We start from the raw sequence: 13,834 nt of genomic DNA, 5'->3' as shown, positions 1-13,834 counted from the left end.
AACCAGGCCCGCCGCCCCGCTTTGGCACGCAAGCCTCATGGCCAGCGTACTAACGCGGAGCAAACAGAGTGTAGAGAATCGGTGCTGTAGCTACCGCCGACCACCCTGCGTGAGGAAGCAGTGTTCGGTGTCCGTGCGCGAAAGCCTGGGGAACGGGTTCCATACGCCCGAGCGGGGTTAGAAACAGGCCGTTGCGGGAGGCACCTCTCGGCTCAGCTCTTGCTACCTGGAGCTGCTAACTCGACACTGCTCCCCGTGGCTCTGGAACTCTCGGTGCTCAACCCTGCCTTGGAAGGAAGAAGCCTGGGAGCAAAGCACAGCTCTAGCTCCTGTGAGCTTCTGTGACAGGCAGGGCCCATGCTGAGCCTGCAGCACTGTCCCCTCAATGAGACCTGGTGGGGGCAGGGTGAGGGCTCTAGACTTGGGCTGATTCTGGCCTCAGTATGGTTAACAGGGCTGACAGCAACAGGAGTAGTCAATCTCTGTTGTCCACATTGGTGGCTGAGGCAACAAGCCTTTCCCTCACTGAAATAACAAAACAAAACAAAACAAAAAACGACAAAAAAAATTAAAATCTCAACAAGAAAAGTTTTCACAGGAAAATGGACATTTTATACTGCATACCCTTGTATAGTGGCGAGGGCCCAGCTAGAGAAGGGAGCCCTTGGGTGGGTGGGACATGGGTCCTAAAGGTCTTGACTGCGGAGCATGAATATAAAGGGAGACATTTCCTCACGAATGATTGCTGAGGATGTATCGACCCTTCCACAGACGGAGACTTCTCCTTGCCCAGCACGGTGGTGATTGTGTCATGTACATTGCCCATTTAATACAGCATGCCTCTGTGGCAGTGTTTTTATTATCCCCCATGTAAAAGGAGAGGCAACGGGGAGGCTTAGCTTACGTCCCAGTGGCAGTTAGATCTTCGAACAATAGGTAATTTTATGAGAAGAAGCCTACAGGGTGCTCAGTGTGTGAAGTCCGAGGAGGAGTGACGAGGGGACTGCCCCAGTCATTGTCTGATGTTAAGCTCTGGATCCAAGAAGGGAGTGATTGCCAGAATAAGGCCCTTTTATCATCACTGAAGAGGATGCTTTGCAACTCTGGGGCAAATTATCCTGTGATTTTAATATAAAAACAGCTTTGTAGAAATAGCCTGCTTCCTCCAAGGATGAAATAGTCTTTGATAGTGACTTAATTTTCACAATCTTTAAATGTGAGGTTTACTCCAGAGGCTGATAAATAGAGCAATAGAGCCAAGGGAATTGGTGAGCCTGGCTGCCGTGGGCCTCCCAAGGACTAGTTCTGTGAGCTGCCAGGGCCCCGGCGGGACCAGGAGACCTGGCTGGGCAAACTTTCTGGAGGAGGACCCCTCACACCTTCAGGGAAGCATCCGTGACTGCAGGCATGACAAATATACCTTTGAACTTAATGCTTGTTACTTGTTCACTACATAGTTTAGTTATTTATAAAATTAGATGACTCTAAATCAATAGAAACTCCTTGAGTAAAATGGGTTCTACACTAAATAAAACCATGTATGATCTAAAGGGCTATATTTCTTTGAATAAGAAGTTTTAAAACTTCAGTTTACATGATGATATTGAACGAATCCAAACCATTCTGATGACATTAACGTTCTAAGAGTAGTATGCAAAATTGTATTTCCTTTCATTATATTTTGTTTGTGGTCACTTTTGAATATACCCAAGAACCAGGATAATGATTCACTGAACTGGGGTTCAGAGATTAAGTATCAACCTTTGCCAATCTCATTTATTCAGCACCCACCCCCCCATTTTTTTTTTCTGGAGTCTTTGAATCCAAATCTCAGAAATCATGATAACTTCTGTGTCAAATAAGGTTCTGAAAATATACGCTTTACAAGGAACCTGTAGGAAAAGCAAAGGAAATGTCTTGCCAGCAAGACAGGATTGAGAAGCCAGAAAGAGGGATGGAATGTCCCATCTCTGGCTGTTTGCCTAAGGCAGCTCCAGGGAGGGAAAGGGCTGATGGCCTAGTGGTGAGAAAGCTGCTGACACCTGTTTTTCAGCTTTCTGTCATGTGCTCTCATATACCCACAGGTATTGTAAAAAAGGTGCTTTGCATGTCAGGGCAGAGAAGCCCAGGTTCCCTTGGTGAGCAAGGTCCAGCTGGAAGCGGCTGCCTGAGAAGGGCTAGAAGCCTGGTGAGGGGCAGCGGATCCTCGGCTCTGGGGAAGGTTCTTTCTTGTTATCAGCTGTAAACAGATAAGATTGGAGCCAACCCACCCACCAGACCTCCAGTGGAACTTCTGACTCCCTTTGAGCTGACACAAAGTGTGTGGGAATTGGGACACCCTGTCCCAGGACTGAAGACCACCCCACCTCTGTGTCCTCAGTACTTCCAACAAGCTCTGGGGGAAATGTTCTGCAAAAATCAGGTGTAAAGGGATTCTCTGAGAGTGAGGAAAGCAGTAGTTTTCAATGTGTACTGCCTATTGGGGTCTGAGGGGAAGCTCGGAATCCCTCCTAAAGCCACACCTCAAGGCCTCCTGCTCAGAATCCCTGGGCAGAGCCCAGCATCAGGATTGTTTACCCTGCTCAGGGGACTCCAGTATTTAGCCAGGACTGTGATTCTGCGGTCTGTGTTCTAGGTGGCTCTGTGCCCCCAGTGCTGGGAGTGCTCCTTTCTTGTCCTTGCATTCCTACCTTGTGGCCCAGGACCTGATGTATGGTACCACACAATCTGGTGTTGTTCCTATGAATAAAGGAATAAATGGATTTATCACACCTACACCCATTTTTCAGTGAGGAAATTGAGACCTGCGAAGTTAAAAAACTAGCTTGGGGATATATGACTATTGGCTATGTGGAGGCTTGAACCCAGGCTCATCTGATCTACGCTCTGGTTTGATTCAAGTTGCTTTATTTTATTGTTTAATGTAGACCAGGCATACTATTCTCACTGAGTCACACAGATTGTTCCATTTTATTGTCATCCATTCTTATGACATAGACCTTAATTTCTCCATTTTCTAGGTGAGAAAAGTGAGGTTTCAAGAGTTGAGGACTTGGACAGTGTGCCTCACAGCCTTGGCCCAGGAGGTGAAAGCAGAGCTACCCCTCGCAACCATGACAGTGTGCCGCGGACCTCTGCTGGGGGCTGAGGGCTTCTGCGTGGGCACAGTGGAAAAGACTAGATGGAGAGTCACTGCCCCAGTTCTGCAGGTAAGGCAGGGCTTTCTAGAGCAGAAAGTATTTATTTACTCCCACAGGGTAGTTACAGGGCAGTTACAGGATGTGGGCTCTGGTGGACAATGTTGAGAGCACTGCCTGCTAGAGGGAGGGAGGTCTTATAGGAATGACAACCAGGAGGAGCCCTGGGTGGAGCCAGGTGATGCAGGAGAAACGATAGCATAGAAAGGCCAGACCCTGGGGAACCTCTTGGATGCTTATGCAGGAAGTCATGAAGACCCCGATAGGGATCAAGTGGGAATTAAGAGAAAAGAATAAACTCTAAACAGATTTAACGACCAGTATAATTTTTCTCTAATTTTGAAAGATGTAATGTATTCTGATGTTAGGGTTGGGGTGGCCGGTGCCGCGGGCGGCAAAGAATTGTATAAAGAGTAGAGCCACAAGCAGGACAGAGTTGGTTCACTCTCCAAGGAAAGAGAGGGGCCGGACACCAAGAGACATGTGAGCCCCGAGTTTCTGTCAGGCTGGGCCTTTTGAGGGGTGTTGAAGGATGTGAGAGGGTTTCAGCCACGCCCATGAAGGTGCAGGGGAGGGGGCTGATTCTTGGCCAGGTAGAGCAGGAGGTGACAGGTTTTCGAGGTGCTCTGACCTGGATGTGAGTTCTGGTCAGGCTAGAGAGGAATGTGTTTTGTAGTTGGGGGTCTACTTTCTGAGCATATAGGACACTGTGACTTAGAAAAACAGACAGGGCCGACTGCAGACCCTTGTGAGTGTCACCAATTATCAACACAGTGAAAAGACAACATACTGAGTGGGAGAAAATATTTGCAAACTGCCTAACTGATAAAGGCTTAATATCTAAATTATTAGAGAACTCATACAACTCGATAACACAAAAACAAATAGGAGTTACAAAATTGGCAGACTTCAGAATAGACATTTTTCCAAAGAAAACACACAGATGGCCAACAAATGCATAAAGAGATGTTCAACACCACGTATCACCAGGGAAATGCAAATCAAAACCCAAAGAGATGGCACCTGACACCCGTCAGAAATGCTAGTAGTAAAAAGACCAGAAATAACACGGGTTGACCAAAATGTGGAGGAAAGCTCTGTTGTTGGGATTGTCATGGGTGCAACCACTATGGGAAATGGTATCAAGTTTTCTCAAAAAATTAACGTGAGGGGCTCCTGGCTGGCTCAGTCAGAAGAGTGTGTGACTCTTGATTGCGGGTCGTGAGTTCGAGACTCACGTTGAGGATACAGATTACGTCAGGAAAACTAATTTCAAAATAGGACAACCATATCATCCAACAATTCCCCTCCTAGGTGTTAAAATCAAGGAAACTGAAATCGCTAACTCATAAAGATACATGCGTACCTGTATTCATTGCCACCTAATTCATAACAGCCAAGGGGGCGTACTAAGTGAAATAAATCAGAAAGAGAAAGACAAATACCACATGAGTTCATGTATATGTGGAATCTAAAACAAACCAGAAAACAAAATAGAAGAAAACAAAAAACACAATAACTCAAACTCATAGATACAGAGAACATATACATGATTTGCCAAGGTGAGGGGCAAGAAGTGGATAAAATAGGTAAGAAGGTAGAAACTAACAAAAAGAGAGACTATTGGGGCACTTGGTTGGCCCAGTCAGTTGGGCAGCTGCCTTCAACTCAGGTCATGACCTCAGGGTGCTGGGATGGAGCCCCACATCGGGCTCAGCAGGGAGTCTGTTTCTGCCTCTCCCTCTGCCCCTCTCGCCCCTGCCTCTGTGTGTGCTCCCGCTCTCTTTTTCTCAAAGAAATAGATAAAATTTTTAAGAAGGAAAGAGTATATCAAGAGGGAAATTGGAGAGCATATAGGACATCATTATATTAACTTCTAGCTTCCTTTAGTTCCAATACCTTAGTGAATTTATTCTATTCCATTCAATTCTTCTGACCTACCAAAATTCCTCATTATGACGTGGTCGGATTTGTTTAGATGAGTTGTCTATTTCCATAAGTATTTCAGATCAATAAGTACAGAGTATTTACCTTCCTAGGTGTGTGAGTCTTTGGATATTTTTATAGCCTTTTGAAGTATGATTATGTAACCAAAACTTCCATAGATCTAAGTGTATAATTTCAAGACTCTTGATATATGTACATACCAGTAAAACAATCACTGTAATGAAGGTGATGTACATGTATCCATCACCCCAAAATGATTTCCCCCCTTGTTTTATAGTCCATGATTATTAGCTTGATGTGTAATTTCTGTTGGTCCCTGCAGAGTCACTCTTTCCTCAGGGAGAAGTTTTTCTATAGGATGAAAGAATTGCTTGACTTCGTTGCTCTGTGTTGATAGGAGCTCATAATAGAAGTTGATCTGAAGATAAATTTTATGGGCGACTGAGTGGCTCCATTGGTTGAGTGTCTGACTCTTGATTTTGGTTCATGTCACGAACTTAGGCTTGTGAGATTGAGCCTTGCATTGGGTTCCATGCTGAGCATGGGGCCTTCTTGGGATTCTCACCCACCCCACCCTTCCCCCATGCCCCTGCTCATAGTCGCTCTCTATCTCTCTCAAAAAAAATAAATAAATAAGGAGAGAAAAAGAAAAGAAAAAATTTTGAAAATTAGCCAATTAGAAAGTTCCGAGGCCTTTCCTGAAGGAGAGACGATACACTGACAGCTTAGGGAACCTAGCCCTTCTGCGTTGGCCAAAGCCTGAGTGGCAGGGCTGGAATATGTTGTGAGAGTGGTAGACCAAAGGGACAAAATAAAGATATGGATTGGACTGAATTCATTGATAGGAATATGCTCAGTTAAGAGTTGGTATTTAAAGGACAACCCTGACCACTTGCACATGGTGTTGATATTCTGGATGCTATATGGGGTCAATAAGGGCCAAATGCTGGGATTTCCTGGGTATACCATTGAGGAAGGCAGGAAGAAGTCAGGAAGTATAAGAATCAGGCATGTTGAAATGGATCTGTGATGTGCCGTGTGCTCAGCCATCCCTAATCGTGCTTGCTGAAAGACACAGCCATCCATGCACTACCTTCATCAACACACTTACAGATGCATGGGTACAGGAGGTACCAGTGTCCTCGAGGAGCTCTGGGGGAGCTGTCCTACACTGCAGGAGAAGATGGGAGGTGAGGAGTGGGCCGGAGAGGATGCTTCAACCAGCAGAGTCAAGGTGTGTGCAGTCACCCAGGAACCAGAATGGTAACCAGAGGACGGGAACCTCAAGGATGTGTGCTGTTGGACAGTTGATCAGGTCTGTCCAGATTGAAGTTGTTGGGCAATGTAGCAGAAAAAATATATATCTAGATTCAGTAGATACTATAGTGAAGAGTCATGGTCTCTTCCCCAGCTATGAGCCCCTAGAGTGGAGCCCTTTGGGAAATGACCATACAACCTCCTACATGTGTGCCATGCATCTCATCTCCCACCCCAACTTTCCCCAAATGTCCCCCAAGACACAGATACTCACTGGTGGGACCAACTCTGGAAAAAAGGGAAACACTACATTTTCTGGGAACTTTTGTAGAATGATTCCGAACATATGTTGATGCCCAAAGACCAGGACTGTTACATGACCTGCCCAACAGTTGGAGTAGGGGCTTTGGAAGGTGTGGAAATAGAAGAAGCCTTGTCCTACATTTAACAGTTCACTGAGACCACAGCGTCATCCTGTGCTCATTTCCCCCGGTCAAGAATGTGGAATGGAAATACTCATATTAGCACCTGGTGGAATTCCCACTTTGGTTTCTGAACCCTGGTCTGATGTTTATTAGGAAAGAGGAGACCAAAGAGAGGCCCTTGGAACCATGCCTTTCCTCAGACTAAATCAGAGGCCATGCAACATCCATGGAGGGATGAGAGGGATCAGGAAGATTGTGAAGCTCTGCAGAGAGGCAGAGTGGGTTATTCCAACCACTGTTCATTTTACTAGGCTGGTCTACTGTGGATAACAGATGGGTCACGGAGACTCACCCTGACTTTCACAAACTGCATGAGATGAAGACGCAACTGCATCTGTGATTCTGTCTCTGGATTGCCCTGTGGAGGAAAACTGCCAGGTGGAACCCTGCAGCCCACTGGGAACAAACCTTTTGCCCTGAGGTACTGCTTCTGAAGGAATGTCTATGACCAGCAAAGTCAACAATACAAGCTCAGAGCCACATTAAATCATCACTGATGAAAGCAGGCTAGACAACTGTCAAGACGGGCCATCTCTTAAGAAAGGATATTTGGTAAATACATGAAAAAAAATCCTCAACATCACTCTTCATCAGAGTAAAACAAATCAAAACCATGATGAGATACCACCTCACACCAGTCAGATGGTTAAACTGAACAGCTCAGGAAACAACATATGTTAGCCCGGATGCAGAGAAAGGGGAACTCTCTTACACTGCAGGTGGGAATGTCAACTGGTGCCGCCACTCTCGGAATACTGTGGAGGTTCCTCAGAAACTTAAAAATAGAACTACCTACGCTATGACCCAGCAATTGCACTACTAGATATGCATCCAAAGGATATAAATGTAGTAATTAGAACGGGCACACGCACCCCAGTGTTACCACAGCAATGTCCACAAGAGCCAAACTATGGAAAGAGCCCTGATATCTGTCAACTGATGAATGGATCAAGAAGACTTGGTATAGATACACAATGGATATTACTCAGCCATCAACAAGAAGGAAATCTTGCCCCTTGCCACACTGTGAATGGAACTGGAGGGTATTATGCTAAGTGAAATAAATCATTCAGAGAAAGACAAATACCATCAGATTTCACTCATATGTGGACTTTAAGATACAGAACTGATGAACATAGGGGAAGGGAAGGAAAAATAAAAGAGGCTAAAAACAGAGAGGGAGACAAACCATAAGAGACCCTTAACTACAGAGAACAAACAGAGTTGCTGGAGGGGAAGTGAGTTGGGGAATGGGGTAATTGGTGGATGGGCATTAAGGACGGCCCTTGATGTCATGAGCACTGGGTGTTATATGCAACTGATGAATCAATAAATTTTACCCCCAAATAAACAATATACTATATGTTAGCTAACTTGGATTTAAATAAAACTTACAAAATACAAGTAAAAACAAAAGAGGTGTGCAAAAAATGTTAAAAAATCACTCTTCTCGCTAGCTTTTTAAAAATACATAAGTATTTCTCACTTTAAACACGTGTTAATATAAGATGTATGTGGAATTTAAGAAATGAACGGATGAACATATGGGAAGGGGGAAAAGAAAAAAAAAGGAGAGACAGAAACAAGCCACAATAGACTCTTAAGGATACAAACTAAGGGTTGATGGAGGGAGGTGGGTGGGGGGTAGGCTAGATGGGGGATGGGTATTAAAGAGGGCACTTGTTGTGATGAGCACTGGGGCTGTATGGACGTACTGAATCTCTGAATTCTACAACAGAAACCCGTTTTGCACTGTATGATCTCTTAACTAAAAATAAAATTAAACAAACCTGTGTTAAGATGGGTTTGCCATTACTACTTTACGTGAATTAAGAAGTATTTTAAACCTTAAAAACTCTAATATTGTAGATATTAATACATGTAACCCATGTAATGAAAAACTCTTTGATATCTTCAATAATTTTTCAAGTGTGGAAGGAAGGGTCTTAAGGGCACAAGGTGTGAGAATTGGGATCCCGGGAATGCCTCCGGCTGTCCTGCCGCTGCTGCGCCACAAGGGGGCAGCATGCTCCCTACTACTCACCCACAGGGGTCTCCCCACATCCCTGTAGAGCACACCTCCCACCTCCTTTCTTTCCTTCTCTGCACTCTCCTGAGCTGCACAGCCTCTTCATGACAGGAAGTAACCTTCTAAGCGTGGTGCCATCAAGACCAAGGCAGTCACATATTACTCTGTAAATGTTCATCAGATGTCTCCTATGCAAAGCTTATCACCCAAGGCTGAGTGCACAGGAGAAGGCCCCTCTCAGAGTTAAGTAAGTAGTGAGGGAGTGGGACCCAAAGGCAAGACACTAAACAGCAACACGGTGATGAGTGCGAAAGCCCTTTATTTTCTCTACAGGACCGAATGTTAAGAATAGATTCCTGACCTGACGGGCGGAGGAAAACCAACAAGGGAGATACTGAGATACTGGCCAGGAATGTCTGGAAGGATCTGGAATCTCAGGGACATAAGAAGGACAAACACCAGGTTCTGAGAGACATAGAAGAGGAGGGATTGGAAAACTAGAAGCCAGGGAACAGGAAGGGGAACACGGGATTTTTCTATTTGGAAGGTGAGGTTTCCCAGAAGTCAGGAGAGTTTGAGCAAAGACCATAGGTAAAATGGGAAGTAGAGGACATTCTACCTTGGGAGGAGTGCAGGTGGGGCTCTAAGGAGCAGACCTACTGGAGGGGCCTCACTACAGAGGCAGGGGCAGGGTCCAAGCTGCCCCCAGCGGTCTGTCTCAGAGAACACAGGACACTGGTGGGTGAAGGCCATGAGCAAGCTAGGTGGGGGTCAGCCTCGTGTGGACTAGCCCGAAGGGACAGTGGTCTGACTTACCCATGCCCATCCTAATACGCCGGAGACACAGAATGAGCAGTGTGGGGGCAGGGGTGTCAGCAGGCCTGTGGTCAGGAGTCCAGATCCGGAAATCTCCATGGAAGAGCATCTGGGAGTCCTGGGCTGAGATGGAGGGAAGGAGGACAGGGAAGACGGAGGGAGGGAGGTGTACAGGAAGAGGCAGCGGGTGGTGTGGCCAGGAAGGGGTTTGGCCCAGGAGCCATCTGCCCTGCAGGAGAGGGAGCCTGACCTCTCTTGCTGGGGGAGCTGCAGGTCAATGGGGTGGAGGGTGTGGGGGGAGGGAGCAGACAGGGCCCTGGAGCCCTGAGGCATGTGGTATTGGGACAACCCCAAGCCCCCTCCAGACTCCAGCAAAGCCCGGAGGCAGCCCTAGAAATGAGTAATGGCCAGCAAGTCTAGCCTCCTCACTTAGTGAAGAAAAGGGACATAGCCGATGAACATAGGGGAAGGGAAGGAAAAATGAAATCAGGTGAAAATGAGAGGGAGGCAAACCGTCAGAGAGGCTGACCTCTAGGACACAAACCGAGGGTTGCTGGAGGGGAGATGGGTGGGGAAAGGATAACTGGGCGATGGGCATTAAGGAGGGCACTTGGTGTCATGAGCACTGGCTGTTACATGCGACTGATCCATGGCTAATTCTTCCCGTGAAACTCAGGGAAAAAAAAAAAAGAAAAGGAAAGGAAAGGGAGTCCTGGCCAGTGGGATGAATGACTTCCCCCAACGCCCACACAGCAAGTCTGGCAGAGCGAGGGCGGGACCCGGTTCCTAGCTCCCCCTTCTGCCATGACCCTTCCCCCAGGGTCCCACAGGCGAAAAGAGGCAGGGCCTGGCGAGGTCCCACTGTGTGCCTGGGGTCCCCACCCCTCCTTTACACATCAGCTTGGAAGGGGTGAGCTTCCCTGGGGGCCAACAGCAGGACAGCTGCGCAGAGGGGCAGAGACAGCCCCAGTCTTGGTCCTGGGCGTGGGGGAAGGAGGACAGGCACAGGACGAGGGCCGCAGGAGCCACTGTCTGCTCACCTGTTTGCCCATTTGCTTGAACACAGCTAAGGAGACCGCACCCATGTCTCCCACGGACAACCTCCAGGGATCCTGTGCAGACCAGGAAATCTCCCCAGTTCATTGTAGAGGCAAGGACAGGCTGCCTCAAAATGTGCCATTTTGGTATACTGATTCTCTATTTATGTATTTCTGATTTTAGTTTTAAGCAATCTCTACACCCTACCTGGGTCTCAAACTCATGACCTCAAGATGCAGAGTCCCAGACTCCACTGACTGAGCCAGCCAGGTGCCCCTGGCATACTGAATATTTTCAGCAAAAGTGACTTAGGACACAGCTTATGCAAGGACACTTAGACCTTCCCCCTGAAAGCAGGAAATACACCTCCATGGAAAAGTACCCTCCCTGAAGCAGGAGGTAAAGAGACTGCCTTTTCCTCAGAGGTGGGGAAGTTAGAGCCGAAAACGCTTTAGAAACAACCCCTGTTACTTTTTACCAAGTATGGCTCCAGCCCAAACTCTGTCTAGACGTCCTTATTAATCCAAGCTCCCAAAGCTCAGGGTTCTTTGTCCTGTCAATGCCTCACAGATTTACTGTCCCTTTGTCTAAAATGGGTGAAACTGCCTGCCTTGGTCCCTTCTTGGAGTCTCAGTCGCATTATTGGGCCCCCAATCATTGTCCTATTAATCTGACTCACGTAATTTTAATTCTTAGTCCTGCTAAGACCTTGAGGGTGGAGAAGAACTTCCCCTCCCTTCATCAAGCCCTAGTAGGAGGCTCTGAGTCTCCCCAAGGAGAAGACCTCACTTCCCACCACCTGCATCCCAACCTCTGGCCTTGGGGAGCATTGAGGAGGTTGGGTAGGGGGGAGCCCCAACTGCGGGAGCCCAGAATAGGCTGCCTGGGTCAGGACCTGCACTGTGCAGCCCGGCCCTCCCTGAAGTCCGGGTGGGCCTGGGATCACGGGGCCCGCTATGACCTTCTGACCTGCAAGAACCCACTGGCATCACGGGACCCCCCAGTGTGGACTCCCTTTTGTTTCAAAGCCAGTCTAACCTCTCAGTCCTGCTGACTGCTGATCCTGTTCTCGTTGCCCCCCAGGTCACTCTCGTTCTGACTAGATGATACGGGGTCGCGGTCAAGAAACCTCAAGCGCTACATTCAGGTGAACTCTCCCCACGCTTGTCCTGTTCCACATCACTGGCTACTCAGCCCCAAGCTGGCGCATGCGCAGCACTCTCCTCTCAGTTGACCCGAGGCACTGAGGGCACTGCAGGTCCCTGGAGCTGGGGCTGGTCCCTGGTCACCAGTGTAGTGGGGCCCACACACCAAAAATCACCGTGGGATTGAGGGGGTAATTGACATATGCCAACTTCCAAGCACTAAGCTACACAAATGCTCATCTTTTCCCCTACAGTAGAACCACGAGTATCTGCACTGCTTTGCCAGGATGGAGCAGACAATTGACAAAAGCAGCCCCGGCCCCATATGAGAGACCTGGGAATACTTAGTTTGGGAAGTCTTGGGCCCCATCAGTCTGACTGTCACCACTTAAAAGGCACTGGAATATTTGGGGGGGTTGACTCCCTTTACCCTGGAAGGTATGCAGGTGGTTGGGAAGCATCCTGAGCTACATAGGCCTGCCTAAGCCTGGCTGATGGGTGCTTACTGCACATGCACACACTGTGCATCAACAGGGCAAGAAACAGGAGAGGCTGGTCACTGGAACAGGCTTCTGGGGGCACAAGGCCACCTGCCTCATTCCAAACTCTAATTACACAGTTTTCCATTGAGGGCAGCGATAGAGAAACCAGTCTTGCCAGGACAGAGCCAGACAGGCTGGGTAGGGCATCTTCCAGCAAGACACACTGGGGAGCCTTTATTGCTGGTCAAGCCCAGGAGCCCATCCAGAGTGGGTCCAAATGGGTACTGTCTCTGGCCAATTGAAAACTGCATCCTCCACGGAGTTATCACATTCCCTGATTTCAAACTCTACTACGAAACTCTAATAAATCAAAACAGTAAGGCCCTCAGACATATACGTGAATGGAAAGAGAGCCTAGGAGAAGCCATGCATATAAAGGTTCATAAACTGATGACAAAGGAGGCAAGCCCATACAAGGGGGAAAGGACAGTGTCTTCAATAAAGGGTGTTGGAAAGACTGGACATGCGTAAGAATGAGACTGGACTACTGTCTTCTGGCATACACAAAAATAAATTCAAAATCAATTACAAACTTGACTGTAAGAATGAAACCATAACACTCCTAGAAGAAAACATAGTCAGGAAGCTCTTTGACATTGGTCTTAGCAATATATTTTTTGTACCAGTCCCCTCAGGCAAGGGCCACAGAAGTTAAAATAAACAAATGGGTTAATATCAAACTGAACAGCTTTTGCACAACAAAGGAAACCTACAACATAACGAAAAAGCAACCCGGTGAATGGGAGAAAACATGTGCAAAAGGTACATCCAGTGAGAGTTAACACTCAGAATATGTAAAGAACTTTTCTAGAACTTCATGCCAAATCCACAATTAATCTGATTTAAACATGGGCAGAAGACTTGAATCGACTCTTTCCCAAAGAAAACACAGATGGCCAACAGGCTTCTGAAAAGCTCTTCAACATCACTGATCATCAGGGAAATGCATATCAAAACCACAATGAGATATGGCTTCCTACCTGTCAGAGTGGCTGTTACCAAAAAGACAAAAAATAACAAGTGTTGTCGAGGATGTAGAGAAAATGGAACCCTCACGCACTGTTGCTGGGAATGTGCACTGGTGCAGCCACTAAGGTAAACACTGTGGAAGGTCCTCAAAAAATTAAACATAGAAATACTGTATGACCCAGCAATTCCACTTCAGGGTATATACCTGAAGAAAACAAAAAAACACAAATCCAGAAAGATATAGGCATCCTTGTGTTTCTGGCAGCATTATTTACAAGGGCCAAGATATGGATACAACCCTAAGTGTCTCTCGATAAATGAATAAAGAAGATGAGGAATGTATACATAAGGAATATAACTCAGCCATGACAATGAATGCAATCTTATTTGCATTTGCAACAACTCGGAT

This window comes from Eumetopias jubatus, unplaced genomic scaffold (assembly GCF_037043125.1).
Source record: "Eumetopias jubatus isolate StellerSeaLion01/CBP00866 unplaced genomic scaffold, mEumJub1_p1.0 scaffold_74, whole genome shotgun sequence".
Lineage (NCBI taxonomy): Eukaryota > Metazoa > Chordata > Mammalia > Carnivora > Otariidae > Eumetopias > Eumetopias jubatus.
The sequence above is the reverse complement of the archived record's forward strand: the minus strand, read 5'-3'. Positions refer to the sequence as shown.